Source organism: Eublepharis macularius, chromosome 3 (genome assembly GCF_028583425.1).
Source record: "Eublepharis macularius isolate TG4126 chromosome 3, MPM_Emac_v1.0, whole genome shotgun sequence".
NCBI classification, from domain to species: Eukaryota; Metazoa; Chordata; class Lepidosauria; order Squamata; family Eublepharidae; genus Eublepharis; species Eublepharis macularius.
The window spans coordinates 110,943,894-110,961,300 of NC_072792.1; positions in this window are offsets into that span (position 1 = coordinate 110,943,894).

A 17,407-nucleotide genomic window follows, 5' to 3' on the forward strand; every position below is an offset into this window, starting at 1 on the left:
GAGGGGAAAGTGAGGCATCATCCTGACATAACAGGTGACTAGTGAAGTAAATAAATCTAGCATAAAGTATATGAGAGAGGTACAGCAACACCAGAGATAATTCATATGATGCCTCAAAGAGCTTAGGGCAGGAGATTTCAACCCAGAAAACATGCCTTGCATAAGCATATAGTCAGAAGGTACAACGTTAAAAGTCCAAAAATGTAAAAATGAGATGTGTTCTGCCTGATACAGTTTCTGGTAGGCTTACAGTGCCATCCTAAGCAGACTTATACTCATTGAAGTCCATTGAAGTCCATTGGTCTATAAAGGTACAACTGTTTAAGATGGCACTGCTTAAGATGCACTAACACCTGTGAATTATATAAATTAATATTTTCTGTTGGTTCTGCCATTTGATCTGTTGGTTCTAGGCTTTTATTGCTTTATGATGTTCCTGGAGTCCTCCTTTAGACCCCACTGAGCTCTAATCTGTTCACCTCACTGGGTGAGTGGATCCTGGATCCTTCTGTGACAGATTTGTGCCTACATCTTACTGACATTCAAAGGTATTGCCCTTGGCCTTTGGAGGCCAAAATGTACAGCTTTCTCTGCCTGCCACCCTACCTCTGGCTAAGGAGATATCCAAAATAGCTGCCCTGTTTACATAAGCTTCTGTCGAGGCATAGGAAAGCATGGGTTGAAAATGAAACTTACAGTTTCTCAAAAAGTTGCAAGATACAATACAGCAAATGAATTTGTTTTTAAAAGGCTAAAAATTGCCTTTCTTTATTTCTTCCATTACATGGTCAGCTTAAGAGGCCTTGGGATGCATCAGTTCAAAACCCTCTGTACGGGAAAAAATTGGAGAAAGTATGGGATGGCTGAGATAGTACTATATTAAGGCAAGTGACAATGGTGGCTTTGTCTAGGCTTACCAGGGGTGCAGTAAGACTTTTGTCCAAGATGCATTTGCACTATGTACCAACCAGAATCAGTACCAAGCCATTAACTTTTTCCCTCTGAGTCAAGGCATCCAAGATCCCAACATTCAGCATTTGACTATATATACAGATTTTGTGCATTCATTGGTTCATAAGGAAACTACTGATTCCTGCTTTTTTATTACTGAATGGGAAGGGAAACTGTCCCCCTTACTGGATGGTGTCCATGTCCAATGGTAGCATCAATCAGTACCATGCAGGAACACAGCAGCAGAGTGGCTAGCGGTACTTGCTGCTATTTAAAGCCTTCCTGCTTTACATCATGCTTTCACTGGTGAAGCTGTCTAGCTTTCCCTATTTCTCAAACAATATGGGATTAAATGGCTGTTTGGGGCCCAAAATGAATTTTTTTTTAGTTCCTTCTAAATTGGAAAGGAATGTTTATTCTTTCATCTGCTCTACATTACTTATGTTGAGGGGGTTACTATTTTATATACTAATAGCCAAGTGGTGCTGATCTGAGGATACCTAAATCTGGAGACTGGAGCCATGAATTGACAAAACAGAAATTCCTACACCTGAAAAATCTGAAAACTAAAAAACTACATTGCAGGTTTTTTTTTAAAAAAAACCAGAATGATAAAAGGAATGTCTATAGCTTTAACCAGATGCCCTCAGTGCATGTTGCTAGGCAACCATAAGCATTTTGCCAGTATTCTAGACTTGATTTTTGTTAGTAAAAAGCAGGAACAGGCAGGGCCCTTTCCAGGGCAGTTTTGGCCTTTGAGAGAGGGCTCATTGGAACCTGGCACAGAAGCAAACACCAGGCAATTTGATACCACATGAATGCCCTTAGTGTCCCAGTCCTGGCTGCCCCCACCCCCTGCCAAGCCAGTGTAGCATGGTGGTTAGAGTTTCAGGGTAGGATCTCAGAGGCCCAGGTTTGAATCACCACTTTTTTTTTTGGAAGCTCACTGGGTGACTTTGATCCAGGCACATGCACTCAGCCTAACCTACCTCTCAGGGTTGTTGTGAGGATAATTGGAATGGTGTGAATTGCTTTGGGTCCCCATTGTTGAGAAAGGCAATATATGAATCTGAAAACTGAAGGAAATGAAGAAATATAGGAGAAGATAGGGGGCAGATAAAAGGTAAATTGTTTAGTGGGTTTGAAGAAGAGAAGATTGTAGGGAGAGGTGAGCATGTGGAGGCTGCCAGGAAGAGGGAAAGAGGAAATAGTGTGAGGAAAGGGATACTCGGCAAAGAGAAATACCCCCACAAGTCTTTGCAGTTACCAAGCAACTAGGCCCAGCTCAGCTGGCACCACACACCTGAACCATATGGCAGAGGATGCTGTGGGGAGAGGAAGGTGAAGAATGGGGTGCAGACAAAGGTAGGAAGGGAGGAGAGAAGGAAGCAGGAAAAGGGGAAGAGGCTATGGGGTCAGGGAAGGGAAAGAACATATAGTGGGGGAGGAAGAAATGAGATGTCCCCCATAACTCCACTTGAATTGTTAATAGTCTGTTCTAGTCATTCAATAGTGTTGTTCCGCTGCCTCTCCTGTCACTTTCCAGTGTCTTCTAGAAAAAAAGTTTTGATCCCTTTATCAATTCATTGGCACTAGAGCTGAGAGTTGGTAGTCTACCACAGAACTTTTTTATTTACAGTCAAGGTGCATATAACCGCAGGACATACTATATGCATATCCATAGGCTGTAACAAGCTATTACAATGCTTTTCAAGTAATATTTTATAATTTTTATTGTCCACCACTCCTTCCTTTCCTGTTAAATTTTTCTCAGTCTGTTTGAAGTAAACATCTGAAAATATAATGAAAATACTCTCAGAGAAATCCAGTCACTTTAATTTTGGTATAACAAATTAGTTGCTATTGCAACTGGAACATTCTGCTTAAGAAATTATGTGCTATACATGCAATATACCAGAAAGAATAGTTGCCTGTTTCATAAATTAAATATATTTTCCTCTAGGGTTAGACCACCATTTGCCCTCCTATTTGGAATAAAGAGACGAACACAAGGCTTGGGAGAAACAGGGCCTTTTATTGACCGATTTATTTATAACTAATAACCTAATAACATAATAACTGCAAGGGTATAACTAGCGGTACTGGTCACGCCAAGGGGTCACCCGGACCTGCTCCTCGACCTGCATGGGTGAGCACCCCCTGCCCCAGGCATGAGCCATCCATTGCATGGCTGTAACCTGGCTGGCCAGGCAAATGGTTCCCCCCTTTAAAGCACCATACACCCCAGCCGTAAAGCCCGAGGGAAGGCCTTTTCCAGGGGATCCCAGGGCAGCCTGCCCTCTCAGCTGGCAGCCATAAAGCCCACCAGCCAATCCAAGACAGACCCCCATTCCCCACCAATGGAGATGTGCCACCGGGTGCTCACCAGCCTGCTCTGCCTACCCAAACTAACCTGCCACCACCAGGGCCAAGCCTCTGCTTAGGCCCTGATGCCCCACATATCCTGCAGGGAAAGCCACAACCCTTGCTGCAAATCAGTCAAAAATATCTCGTTACCCTTAAATGACAGGTGGATGCCATCCCCTCGGTAGAGGCCAGCATAAGTGTCCCGAATCTGAGGATGGGGCATATAAATCCCCAGCCCAGTACCCATTGCCTTGTTGGCCTTACGTCTGGCCCGCTCCACTCCATCATGATCCAAAGCCTCCCTCCACACACGTCGAGGGAGGATAGCAGACCAGATGATAAGAACCCCAGACCATTGCTTGGTAAAAAACTTTAAGTCAGCCTGAGCCTGTAAAGTAAGGGCCTTGCCTTTAACCCAACCCAAATCATTTCCACCTAAGTGGATAACTAAAAAATTAGGAGGAGGGGCACACCTTCCCTCAAACAAGAGTGGCAACAGGCCCAGCCACCGCAGGCCCCAACAGCCCTGCCACTCAACTTGGGACCACCGACTGAGGCCAAGCTGAGACCCCAATGGAGTCCTCTTGGCCTGATGAGCAGCCCAAAAGATCATACTGTGACCGCAAATGAGGATCCGACACCTCCCATGGCGAACAACAGCACCTAAAGAAGAAAGGAACAATTAACCAGAGCTTACAAAGGGGGCAGCAGAGGCTGGACATACCCCCGGTAAGCCGTCGATCGCCACCGCCCCACACTGCGGATGGCCGTTTCAGGGTATCCTGTCGCAGCTGCAGTGGAGGCTGCTCCGATTCTAAATGAATGGGAACAAAACTTGAACCCCTTCAGGCCAAGCTTGGCCAATGCTCTCTCTGTGATGGACCAGAACTGGTACCGCGTAAGAGGGCTCCCATCACAGTGGCAGAATAAAATCCCCTCAGCAGAGCCTCTCCTATCAAGATACGTACGCAGCACTTGCACAGGGCACAGTTCCAACTCGGCACATGAGCCCAGCCGAACCACCACACCTTTCTGGTGCTGGTCAGTCTTAGAGTGCCAAATACGGATGGAAACTCCCTCACCCAAAAACTGCATGTCCTCCACCTGAAGGGCCCGATCCAACCGATCAGTACGCGACTGTGCTACCAGCTCCCCAATTCTAAAAGCCCCCCAAAAGGCCGTAAGTGAAGCCACATGAAAAAGCTCGGCCTCATACGTGGAGGAATATATTGGGCCCCCGACTGCACCTAAACCCCTCAAGATGGATGGAGAAATGGGTTGTCTAGCATCAGGCCTTGAACTGGCCTCCCAGGACCACCCCTCCAACATCTTCCGGACCCTAAAATCCCCCATGACCTCCGGGAAACCCCAACCCTTACTAGCAAAGGCCAGGGTAGCAAAAAGTCCCCTAAGAGACTTTACAGACAGGCCGTCCTCCCTCCTTTCAATGCAGAACTGCATAAGGTGTTCTGCAGGGATGGGCCAGCTTTGCTCCAAGCCAGCTTCCAACCGGAAGCTAGAAAATTGCCGCACTGTGCAATCATACGACCTTCTGGTGCTAGGAGCGATGGCTAGGCGGATGGCCCTGAGCGCTTCGGCCCTCCAAGGTTCCATAGCTCCGGGGGCATCAGGACAGGCAGAGCGTCGGCCTCGGGGGCCAGTTGGCAAAACCATTCTATCTGCTGGTGAGACAAAGTGTCTGCCACCCCATTGTCAAGACCTGGAACATGCTTCACCCTGAACAAAATGTTCAGTTGAAGGCACTGGAGCGTAAACGGCCTGACCTGCCGCATGACCGTAGGTGACCGGGATGACAAGGAGTTAATAACCTACACCACAGCCATGTTGTCACACCACAAGTGGACGCATGGTTGGCAAGTTCGTCACCCCACAGCCAAACTGCTACCAAAATTGGAAAAAATTCCAAAAATTTCAGGTCTTTGTTGATGTCACCATCGTGCCATGCCGCAGGCTAGGGCTCCACGCACCAGTGCCCACAGAAGTACACCCCAAAGCCCACAGTCCCAGAAGCATCTGAAGCCATGTGCAACTCTGCCTCAAGCAAAAGCTCATCCCGCCAAAAAGTAACCCCGTTAAAGGATGAGAGAAAATCCTCCCAAACCTTCAGGTCATCCCTAATCCCTTGGGACAGCCTAACCTTGTGATGAGGCAACTGCAGGCCAGCCATAACATCACACAGCCACCGTAAAAAGGGGCGCCCCAGTGCCACGGCCTTGCAGGCAAAATTGAGGTGGCCTACCAACTGCTGCAGCTCAAGTAAAGAAGCCTTCTTCTTGTCTCGGAGCACTGCCAGGCGCACCTGCAGATCAACCACCTTGGCCCCTGGTAGGCGGAACATATGCTGAACGGTATCTATTTTGATACCCAGATAAGTCAAAACCTGGGCAGGACCCTCGGTCTTCTCATGGGCCAGGGGTACCCCCAGCTCCTCAGCCATTGCAATGAATCTGGCCAATAACCTTACACATTGGCCGGAACCCTCGGGCCCACAAAAAATAAAGTCATCCAGGTAATGGGAGGAGTCACGGCATCCCTGCCACTGATGCAAAGCCCACTCCAGGAAAGAACTGAACTTCTCAAAAACAGCACATGAAACAAAGCACCCCATAGGGAGCACTCTGTCCATATAAAATTGCCATCAAAAGAGAAACCTAGTAACTCAAAATCCATTGGGTGGACAGGTAAAAGACAAAAGGCTGACTTGATGTCGCATTTCGACATTTCCGCCCCAATGCCAGTGCGCTTCACCATAGCGACCGCCTCGTCAAAGGATGTGTACCGCACAGTACACAGGTGCTCTGGGATGGCATCATTGACGGACCCACCTCTGGGAAAGGACAGGTGGTGAATCAAACGATACTCACCTGCCACTTTCTTAGGCACTACTCCCAGTGGGGAGACCCTCAAATTGGGAACAGGTGGGGCAGGGAAGGGCCCCAAGACTCGCCCCTCCTCGCATTCCTTAATTATTTTCCGCCTCACTACCTCCTCTATGCCCACCACTGAACGCAGGTTGGCTGACATGAAGGGGGCCTGAGGGCCGTGAAAGGGTATGCGGAAACCCAAAGTAAACCCCTCCAACAAAAACTGAGCAGAAGCTCAATCAGGGTATCCCCGCAGCATCTCAGAAAGCACCCTCAGATTTATGGATGTTGGGCCCCTTGTCAGCTGAAGGCTGCCCTTGCCCCCCCCAGGCCGGCGCCCACCTCCACGCGGCCGGGGGTGAGGACAAGCTGAGAATGCGTGGGGGCCCCTACACCGTGGGCATTCATGCTTGAACCCGCACACCCTCCTGGAGCACACCCCTTGGTAAGCAAATTCCCAGCAAAGCAGCCGGGGCTGAACCGACTGCCCCGCGGAGGCGCGGGAACCAGGAGGGGTGGCAAGACGCTGCAACAAATGCCCGCTGTCTGACCTATCGCCCAGATTAAGTTTGGCTGGAGCCATAAGCTGCAGCCAAAGCTGCTGGTGAATACGGTCCCAGGGTAACGTGGGATCTACTGCCACACGCATATGGAATTCCTCATCATACTGCATCCAAGCAGCACCGACGAATTTCGTATACCCTCTGTAAATTATATCAATGTACTGGAACAAAGGGGCAGCCCTTTGTGGCTGAGCCCGTGCTATAACCCCTGCATATATCAGCATGCCGGGCAACCAATTGGCCCAGGTGTGATCGACCTTCCAACGCTTAAGGCGCTCCTTTTCATGGTCATCCATATCCTCTTTGTCCTTCTTTTCCAGGTCATGGAAAAGGAGAGTAAAGACGTCTATGAATTCCCCTTGCAGGATCTCATCTCTGGTAGTGGGTGTCAAGTGGTCCCCTAACGGCAGAGCGGTGTCGCCAAAAGGCATGACCCTATAAGGCATGACCCCCAAAGCCTGGTAATAAGGGCTTGTGGGGAATGGGGGCCACATGATCTGCGGCTGCACAAATGAATGGCTGCCAGTGGCAGTGCCAGACCCACTCGCCTGAGCAACCCCATGTGCTAGAGAAACAGCGTCGTGTGGTGTGGACAACTTACCATCAGGTTCAGGTTGGTCCACGACCACGGTGATGGGAGGCACGTCAGCCACCTCCTGCGCCTCCTGCTCATCCTGAGCAGCCATCCCACTGGGCTCAAGGTTCCCAGGATGCACGGCCGCTGCACCAGTGGAACCTTCAAGAACAGAAAGGCGGGTTAAGACCTCCCTCTGAAAAGTGGCTACAGAGACTCTCTTGGAAGCCCTCTGCACCCTGCTCCCAGCAGGCTGCTCAGAGACGACACCCTTACTCCTTTCAAGTGCAGCCAGCTTGGCAAGGATTTCCTGCCGAACAGCCTCACCCTCCTCATCATCCGAGGAAGAAACAGGCAAGACTTGCTTAGCTGGGGGTTGTTTAGCTGCTTGCCCTTACTTACCCCCACACCTTTCTTGGGAGGCATGGCTCAGGAACAGGGCTAATGCTAAACTTACAAGAAAAGGAATGCTGGACACTAGGCCCATGGAAAATACATAGGGAAACTCCCTTCAAACCACACTGAGGCACCAATGGGAGGAAGGGGCCAAAAAGGAGCAGCCAGTGGTCCACCACCACTCCAAGACCACCCTGCTTGCTTCAAGTGAGAGAGCTGAAAATAATCCCAAATAGGCCAAAGGGGTACCCAGGTGGTGACAAGTGGAGGAGTGAGGAATCAAACTCGACTGTCCAAATAAGAGCCCAAAGCTCTAACCACTATACAACCTGGCTATAGTATAAAATAGGGGTAGGTAAGCACCCAATGCAGCCCAAAATTAAGCTGGCAGCCACAAGCCCCGAGTGGGGAGAGGCCCACACAGGGGGGGAGGCTCCCCGCCCAAACCAAATACCAAACGGCCCCCTTTAAGCCCCCCTCCTAAACCACTGATAGCCTTGCAAAAGACGAGCGCCCAACAAACGCCACCGGCGCAGAGTCCCCTCCTACAGAAAGGGGCCTTTGCTGCGGAGCAGGGGAAGAGACTGCGCCTGGACAAGGCGCAGCCACCAGAAACCGCGGCCTCAACAGAGGAGCGAGCAGGTGCGGCGCCTGAACAAAAACCGCGCCGTCTATTACAAATCCCATAGATTCTCTATACCCACTCCAAAATAAACTACTGGAATTCGGCTCAATTTCGGGCCTTACAGTCAATCAATCCAAGTCACAGCTCTTTCCAATATTTCTCCACGCAAACACTGTTACACATATCAAACAATCTAGTCAGTACCACTGGAACCATAAGTAAATGTCATATTTAGGCATAACCATCCCTAATAACCTTAACCAATTGATGGAACTAAACCACATCAAAACAATCAACCAAATTAAAGCAGATCTACATAAATGGAGAAGGATTACACCCTCATGGTTAGAACGATACCACCTAATTAAGTCATTTGTACTTCCAAAATTACTCTTTTTTTTGAGAGCAATACCGTTAACAATTCCACAAAAGAAAATTAAATCATGGCAACAATTATTAAACCAATTCTTATGGGGGAAGAAACATCCAAGAATAGCCTTTAAAACTCTTAAGCTAAGAAAACAGCAAGGAGGCTTTAAATACCCTGATCTAGAACTCTATCAGACAGCCACCAGACTATTCAATACATTACAAATTTTAATTACAGCAAATAAGACTGTCTGGATCGCAATCTTGGAGTCAGAACTTAATCATTGCAATATACAAAATATGTTTTGGAACACAAAAAAGATCGACCCCACAAAATAAATAACCCTTTTCTAGAATCAATAATCAATACCTGGGATCGTACAAGATTAAAACTTATACCACAATTCTCAAGATTCTCTTCTTTTATAGAACAGCATTGGTTCCCTCAAGGGCAAACGAAAGCCTTTAAAAATATATGGCTCCAAGGAAATATGATCCGCATAATTGATATAACAACAAAAAAGGGAATCATAAACAAAATAGAATTAGAACAAAAAATAAAACACAAGATTCACTGGTTTACCTATTTTCAACTCTCAAACATGCTACAACAAATAAAAATACAAGAATTACTTAAAAAGAACGCAACCGATTTTGAACTCCTACTTGATACCAAATCACTCAAACAAAAGGGATTAATTTCTAAACTATACAACATCCTTTTATCTCTCAACCAAATTAAAACTCTAAAATGCCAAACAAATTGGCACTTAGATTGCAACATAGAGCTAACACCTGAACAATGGAGAGAAATATGGACTGCAAACATTCTAAAACCTAAGACAGTTACCTCCCAAATCCAAAATTACAAAATCATTCACAGATGGCACATAACACCAAGAAAACTCTCACTAATAGCTAAAACAAATCCTCCGCTCTGCTGGAAAGAGTGTGGAAATATAGGAACGTTTAAACATTGCTGGTGGGAATTCCCCCGAATAGAACCTTTTTGGAATGATATATTATGTTATATAAAAGAAATAACGGGCTACAAAATCCCCCTTGATCCAAAGATCATATTCTTGAATGTATGGGATACTTTCGAAATTCCACAAATAAGAAAAGATCTAATTAGCAACCTTTAGTTGTAGCTAAGAACTTGCTAGCTTTACACTGGAAATCAAAGACGGTTCCCACAGCAGAAAAATGGTTAGAAAAAATATGGGACCACTATATACAAGAAAAAATACATGACGAATTATACCAGAGTGAACACTATTTGAAAGAAACTGATTTTATTGCAAAATGGTTACCATTCATTGAATTCATTTCCAATACAAATCACTCTCCACCTAAGCATTTATTTTTTGTTACTCAGATTTGAAGCAACGACTATCAAATAATTGAAAAAAAAATGCTAGTTGTCTTCGTTTTAACTATATTGGCATGACGTCTATTATCTAATTTCCTTATTCCTGTATAAAAACTAAAGCATTTCACAAATTTCACATCTATGCATATAATTGTATATAGTTCACTAAGACTTTGTTGTTGTTCTATTTTACTTCTGTACACTGTTTTTGTTTGTTTGTTTGGTTTTTTTAAAAAATAAAAAAAATGGGGGGGGGGAAACCCACGCCGTCGCAGGCCCGGTACGCGCCGCTTGCTCCGAAGCCGCTGGAGCAGGCATGCCACTGCAAAAACAGGCCCGGCGAACAGAAAGCCGCGGCGGGAGCCGCCGCCCGCCCTCTAGGAGCTGCCACCGCCACCGCCGCTGGAGGAGCAGAAAGGGGAGGCCGGCACCATACGGCCTACACACCCAATCCCTGCCCTTGCAAGCCGAGGATGGAGAGGAATAGCTCCCACTCCTACGAGCTTGCAAGGGAAACTGCGAAGAGGGCAAGGCAGGGCCGGTCTAAAACCGGCCAGGCCACACACCCCAAAATACCCGGATGCCCAGGAATCCTCCTGCTCTTTCTCCATGCAGGAGGGCAAAATAACGGAACCCGGGTAAGCACGCAAGTGCGCCCTGGGGGTGCCGCTTTGCTTTAGTTTAATCAATTTAATTAAATGAAATAGTATTATAATACCCTCAGAGGGAGTGTACTTTACTTATGAAACATTCCATCAAAATATTCAAAATCTGAGCATTTTTTCCTTAAGATTTGAAAAGCATCTCTACATATAAATAGAATATAATCTGCCTTTCTTCATGAAAAAGTAAACTTATCCAAGCTTGGAAAGACAATGTCTGGATGTACTTTGCAGAGCAAATACATCAAACCAGAAAAACTGGTAGATTATATCCAATCTTCTTCATTCTGGTAAACGATGGACAGCATGTTCTATTGGCTCTGAAGATATCCTTCCTAGATAGAAAGCTTCTCTACTAATGGGACACAATTTGTGGTGATGGAATATACTGCTTGTCAGGGGCTGGGCCTGCCCAAGCTGATAGTCCAAGTACTAACACAAAGCCAAAGGAGTGTTGAAGATTCAAAAGCCAGGTCCAGTCCATAGTCAGAGCACAAGGTAAACACCAGGAGTATCAAGTCAAGATGTAGGCAAGAATAAGATGCAAGGTTCCAGGAAGTGGTTGTAGGTAATCAACACATTGCTTCCACACCTGGCAGTTTCTCCAGACTGGCTTTTATAGCCAGGCACAGTTTTCAGCCAGCTGCTGGGGCTCCATCCTGACGCTACTCATCATTGCTCTCCAGCAGCTGGTGTTGGCTCAAGAGACAAGCACTGTGCCGGCTCTCCTGCAGTTCCAATCTCAGGCAGGGGTGGAGGCCCTTGGCTGCACTGCACCTGTAGCCTTGGATGTCCCTGGCTGAGCTTCCCCTGTGGTATTGGGGCCAGAGGGTGCTGGTGCCTCAGCTGCTGAGTGCTGACTGTAAGCTCTGACCAGCTAGCAGCTATTGCTCCTGATCACCAGCTTCTGCTGAGTCAGGGCTAGGGCTGGTTACACAGAACTCCTCTTCTCCTGAGGAGTCCTAGCTGGCTACATGAGGCTCCTCTCCTCCAGAGGAGACCTCACCCTCACTGAGTCCAGACTAGACATGGGCATGAATAGCATTATGAGCGAAAAAACAACAACGAACAGGCCGCTCGGCTGCTCACGAACGGGCCGTTCATGAGGCGCCATTCCAGCTGAACAGGTGGTCATCACAAGCCTTGTTCGTTGTGCTCGACCACCATTCGGGAAGCTAGACACTCAGGTGCCTTCAATCAATTGCCTCGGCAACAGAGGGAGGGAGTGCCTGAACTCTGTCTGCTCTCCCTCTGTCACCCCGGACACTCCAATCAAAGCCCAACGTAGCTTGATGGGCAGGTCTTCCTTCCAAGTGTGGAGGTGCATAATTGGTTACAATTGGTAACGTGGGAGCAGACCCCGGGGGGAGGGAGGGAGGAGGGGGTTGTTCTGTGGCCATGGGAACTCCAATCTCATCCCTGCAAATCCTGTTAGGCAGTTCTGACTGCCAACAACAGACCTCCTGCTTTTCTCCATGAGTTCTCTGCTTATAAAAGGGCACTGCGCTACCAGTTCTGGCTTTCACTTTCAGCAAGCAGTGGAGTGGGACAGAGCTGTTGATAGCCTTTTGGGGGAGAGAGAGGGAGAGTGCATTGGAGCTGGGCTTTTTTCTGTGTGTGGTAGGTGGAATAGGGAGCTATCCCCTCTGGTTCCAGAGCTGCTGCCAGGCCCTGGGACCAAGCTCAGTGGGAACCTTGGCTGAGGGCTCACCCTGACTATTACTATTAGAGGTATCAGTGCCTGATCTGGTCAGGCTTCTGGGTGTGCTGGGCTATCGCTCTAGCCCCAGCCTATGTTTCCAGGGCTGCTGCCAGGCTGAGGACAAACTCTGTGGGCACCTTGGCTGAGGGTTCACACTGATTATTATTAGTATCAATATCAGTGCCTGATCCGGTGGTCAGGCTTGTGGGTGTGCTGGGCTAGGGCTCTAGCCTCAGCTTCCGGTTCTAGGGCTGCTGCCAGGCCCCGGGTACCAAGCTCAGTGGGCACCTCGGCTGAGGGCTCACATTATTATTAGTGCCTGATTTTGTCAGGTATCTGGGAGTGCTGGGCTTAGGCTCTAGTCCCTCCATCTGGTTCCAAGGCTGCTACCCGGCCCTGGGGCCAAGCTCAGTGGGAACCTCGGCTGAGGGCTCACCTGACTATTACTATTATAGGTATCAGTGCCTGATCTGGTCAGGCTTCTGGGTGTGCTGGGCTACGGCTCTAGCCCCAGCCCTCTGATTCCAGGGCTGCTGCCAGGCTCTGAGGCCAAGCTCTGTAGGCACCTTGGCTGAGGGTTCACACTGATTATTATTAGTATCAATATCACCGCCTGATCTGGTGGTCAGGCTTGTGGGTGTGCTGGGCTAGGGCTCTAGCCCCTCCCTCTGGTTCCAGGGCTGCTGCCAGGCCGTGGGGCCAAGCTCAGTGGGCACTTTGGCTGAGGGCTCACTGTGTTCTCTCCTTTTCTGTCCTCCTTAATTCTAGTTCGGTGGCACAATGTGTCTTCCTGTTGTGTTGGCCGCCATGGGTGGTCGTGGGGTGAAGTGCAAAGCCAGTCCTCCTGGTTTACTTGTGTAAAGCAGTACTGGGTGTGGCTCGGGGGCAGCAGAGAGTCCTCCTGCTCCCCCAAATTCACCTGTGGGAGCTGTGGAGGAGGCCAAAGAGGTCTTTCTGCTGGTGTGAGAGGATCTCTCTCAAGATTTTGAGGAGGGGGTGAGTGACGGATCCTTGGAGGAATGGTTTGTGTTTTATGAAATATCCCTCCCATACCCATCCCAAACTATCAGTGGTGCCCCTGCCTGCAGTTCACCCCTCACTCTGTTGTCCGTGGCCAGCCCCACAGCACAGCCTGTAACAGTTCATCCTCCTTCCCCTGGGAAAGTTGCTTGTTTCAATGCCTCCGTATGGAGGCATGTTCGGGCCCTTCCTAATGACCCCTGTGTGGTTTGGTGCCATGCCTGTGATGGCCTGGTGTGTAGGTGCAAAAACCCGAAGCACCTGTCATCAATGGTCCTGACTCGGCACCTGAAGACACACCACCCAAGCCTGTGGTCTCCGTCCTCACCCAGTGAAACATCCATTGGGGGGAGAAAGGGGGTGACCAGCTCTTCTGTGCAGGGATCAGTGGGAGAGTCTCCAGCATACACACCAAGCAAGAATCCTTGCCCTGAGGATGATGCTTGTGGGAGCAGAGCACTCAGGCCGGCCGCGCTCACTGAGGTTGTCCCCTCGGGGTCTGAGACAGTGCCGATTAGAACGGTGAGGTTGAGGGCTCAGGAGGTGGGCCTTCACGTCTTAGCAGAGATGATTGCCCTACTCCCCATATCCATCATGGAGTGTGTGGGCTTCCGCAGCCTACTAAAGCATCTTGCCAGTTGGTTCTCCATGCTGTTGCCATGCACTGTTGAGTCCGGCGGGTATCTCGAATGAGGGCTGGCATGTTTGGATCAGGTTTAGCCAGACCCAATCCCACTGCTAACAGGCTTCTGAGGCCTTGCTAGGCCTTCCTGGCACGGCCAGATCATCATGACACCTCCTTTCTGTGAAGGCAGGAAAGTGGGTGATGCTGGTGGCAGCCTACTTTGGGCACTTGTGCAACAGCTCAGGAGCTGTTTCACATGTAGTTGAGCTGCACAGTGGCCTTATCAATTGCAAACACTGTGCCCTCTGAGCAGGAGGGAATGGCTCCCTTGACTCATGTCCTTTCTGAAAAGGCAGGAAGGTGGCCGATGTCAGCTGCTGCTGCTGCACTGTTTCTTTCTCTCCCTCTCTGGAACCACTCTGACCCATCCAAGCAACCTCTCCTGTCCCGTCCATCCCCTACTTTCCACGAAGGCAGGAAGGCGGTTGGTGTCTGGAGGTGCCACCCAAACTGACATGAGTAGTGCCCATACTGCCTGCACAGGTGAGGTGTCTCGGAGCGGTGTGGAACTGCTCTGGCCCCCCTCATTTCTCCAGGCTGCTGGTCCCTCTTTCTTCCTCTCACTCTGTGCAACCACTCTGAACCTTACAAATGACCTCTCTGGTCCTGCCCATCCCCTTCTTTCCATGAAGGCAGGACAGTGAGTCATGTCAGCCGCTGCTTCACAAGGGACTATCATGTTTCTGCTCCCTCCTTGGTCATGACTCTCATGAGGGACAGCTCAGGGCAATTGCATAGCCGATTGTATTGTATAGGGATACAGCATGGTTTCACAGTTTGGTGGCTCTCCTGTCAATGGGACTGACTGGACCCCTTTGAGCCGAGTAGGAATGTGTCCTGTGACTCCCATCTTTTCCGCAAAGGCAAGAAAGTGGGTGATGGCAGCTGCTGCCGCTGCCCTATTTCTTCCTCTCCCTCACTGGGACCACTCTGACCCCTCCCAACTACCTCTTGCTTGGAAGCTTTCCAATTCCCAGTCCATACCTCTCCTGCCCAGGTAGTGCCACAAGTCCCTTCCCCATCACTTGCACCACCCCGTCCCCTCCTTTCCATGATGGCAGGGATGTGCTTGATGCCAGCAGCTGTGGATTTGGGGTCTTCCCGTCCCCCTCACAGGATCTTCCAGGCACAGCTCATCACCGTGCCCAGAACCCCTGGGTCCCCCACTCCCACCCTGTCCACTTCGTGTTCCCTCTTTCCTCCTCTTCCTCTTGTGTACTGCCACGAGTCCCTTCCCCACCATTTGCACCACCCTGTCCCCTCCTTTCCATGACTGCAGAGAGGTGGTTGATGCCAGCAGCCGCTGATTCAGGGTCTTCCCATCTGCCTTGTAGGATCTTCCAAGTGCAGCTTGTCACCATGCCCACAACCCCTTGGTCCCCCTCTTCCTGATGACCCTGCGGCCGCAGTCATCAACCACCATGCTGCATTAGTGGATAAGTGTCCGCCTCCTACCTGGAATCCTAGTGGGTGGGCACATGGGGGATGCCGCTGGTGAGCGGCCAGACCCCCTGACCCGAGAGGCAAGTTGGCCCGCCACCACCTCCTCGAGCTCACCAGGCCTGGCGGCTCAGTCATCAGCCACCTTGCTGCATTAGCAGAGAAGTATCCAACTCCTACCCGGAGGCTTGGTGGGCAGGCGCATGGGGGGTGCCATCAGCGAGCAGCCAGACCCCCCACCCCCAAGAGATGAGGCAGCCTGCCACCACCTCCCCAAGCCCATTAGGCTCAGCAGCTGCAGTCCTCACCCACTTTGCTGCATAAGTGGATAAGTGTCTGCCACCGACCTGTAGTTCTGGCGGGCAATCACATGGGGGGTGCCACCAGCGAGGGGCCAGACCCCCCACCCCTGAGAGGGGAGGTGGCCTTCCACTGCCTCCCCAAACCCACCAGGCCAGGTGGCCTCACTCCTAACCCACTTTGCTGTGTAAACGGATGAGTGTCCACCTCCGACCCGGAGGCCTTGCAGGTGGGCACATGGGGGGTGCTGCCATCAAGTGGCCAGAGTTCCCACCCCTGAGAGGGGAGGTGGCCCGCCAATGCCTCCCTGAGCCCACCAAGCCAGGCGGCCTCAATCATCAACCTCCTTGCTGCATTAGCGGATGAGTTTCCACCTCCTATCTGGAGGGCTGGCAGGTGGTCACCTGGGGGTGCCACCGGCAAGCAGCCAGACCCCTTGCCCCCAAGGTTAGAGGCGGCCCACCACCACCTCTCCAAGTCCACCAGGCCCAGCAGCCACAGTCCTCACCCACCTTGCTGCATAAGCAGATAAATGTCCTCCTCCGACCCGTTAGGCCTGGCAGGCAGGCACATGGGGGGTGCCACCAGTGAGCAGCCAGACCCCCCACCCCTGAGAGGGGAGGTGCCCTGCCTTCAGGACCACCACATGGAGCCAAAGCGAACTGAGGAGGGTGGCTCCATTTGTGTTGAATGAGAATTTCCTGGAGGCATCAAATTTGGGAATCTGAGATCCATATTGCAATCTTGACCAAACTTGGACAATGGCTGGAGAAGAGCCGGCTGCACATTCTCTGTCAATTTGGGCTCTCTAAGTGCTAAGGGGGCCGCTCTGGCACCAACAAACACTGAACACCAGACACGTTCGTTAATGGGACATGTTCGGTTCCATTCGTCTGTTCGTATTTGTCATCGGGAATGGACAACAAACAGCCTGTTCAAGTTTTTTTTCCTGATTGTGCCCATGTCTAATCCAGATTAGGCCATGACACTGCTCTTTGCAGAATGCACTGGCAGGATACAATCCAATCTAATTTCAAAACTCAGATTTAATATATTATCTTTATATATTTAAAAATGGTTTAGGATAATGAGGGCACACTACTGATGCTCTAAACAAACAATGAGACCTTTAGATTCATTCTTTCATTTACTATATTATATTAAAGAAGTTTATAGAAAATAGACTCAGAAAGATTTCATGCAGAGATTGTTCCATTATTCAGGTTTTACTGTTAACTCTGAATTTCAGGTCTTTCAATGAAAAATAAGAATTCAGAATAGACAGGTTTTCATATTTAAGACAATTGCCGAATGTAGTAAAAAAGATATTTCAGCTAATCATATCATTTTATTCATTTTAGTATTATCTGAATTTTTAAAGGAATATTATCTTCTTTCCTACTTTATTTGCTCATAAGGTGGTAGGTAATCTGTATGCATATATGTGAGAGTTCTTGCACCACTTGCCTCCCACTCTATTGCCTTTCTTTGGTAGT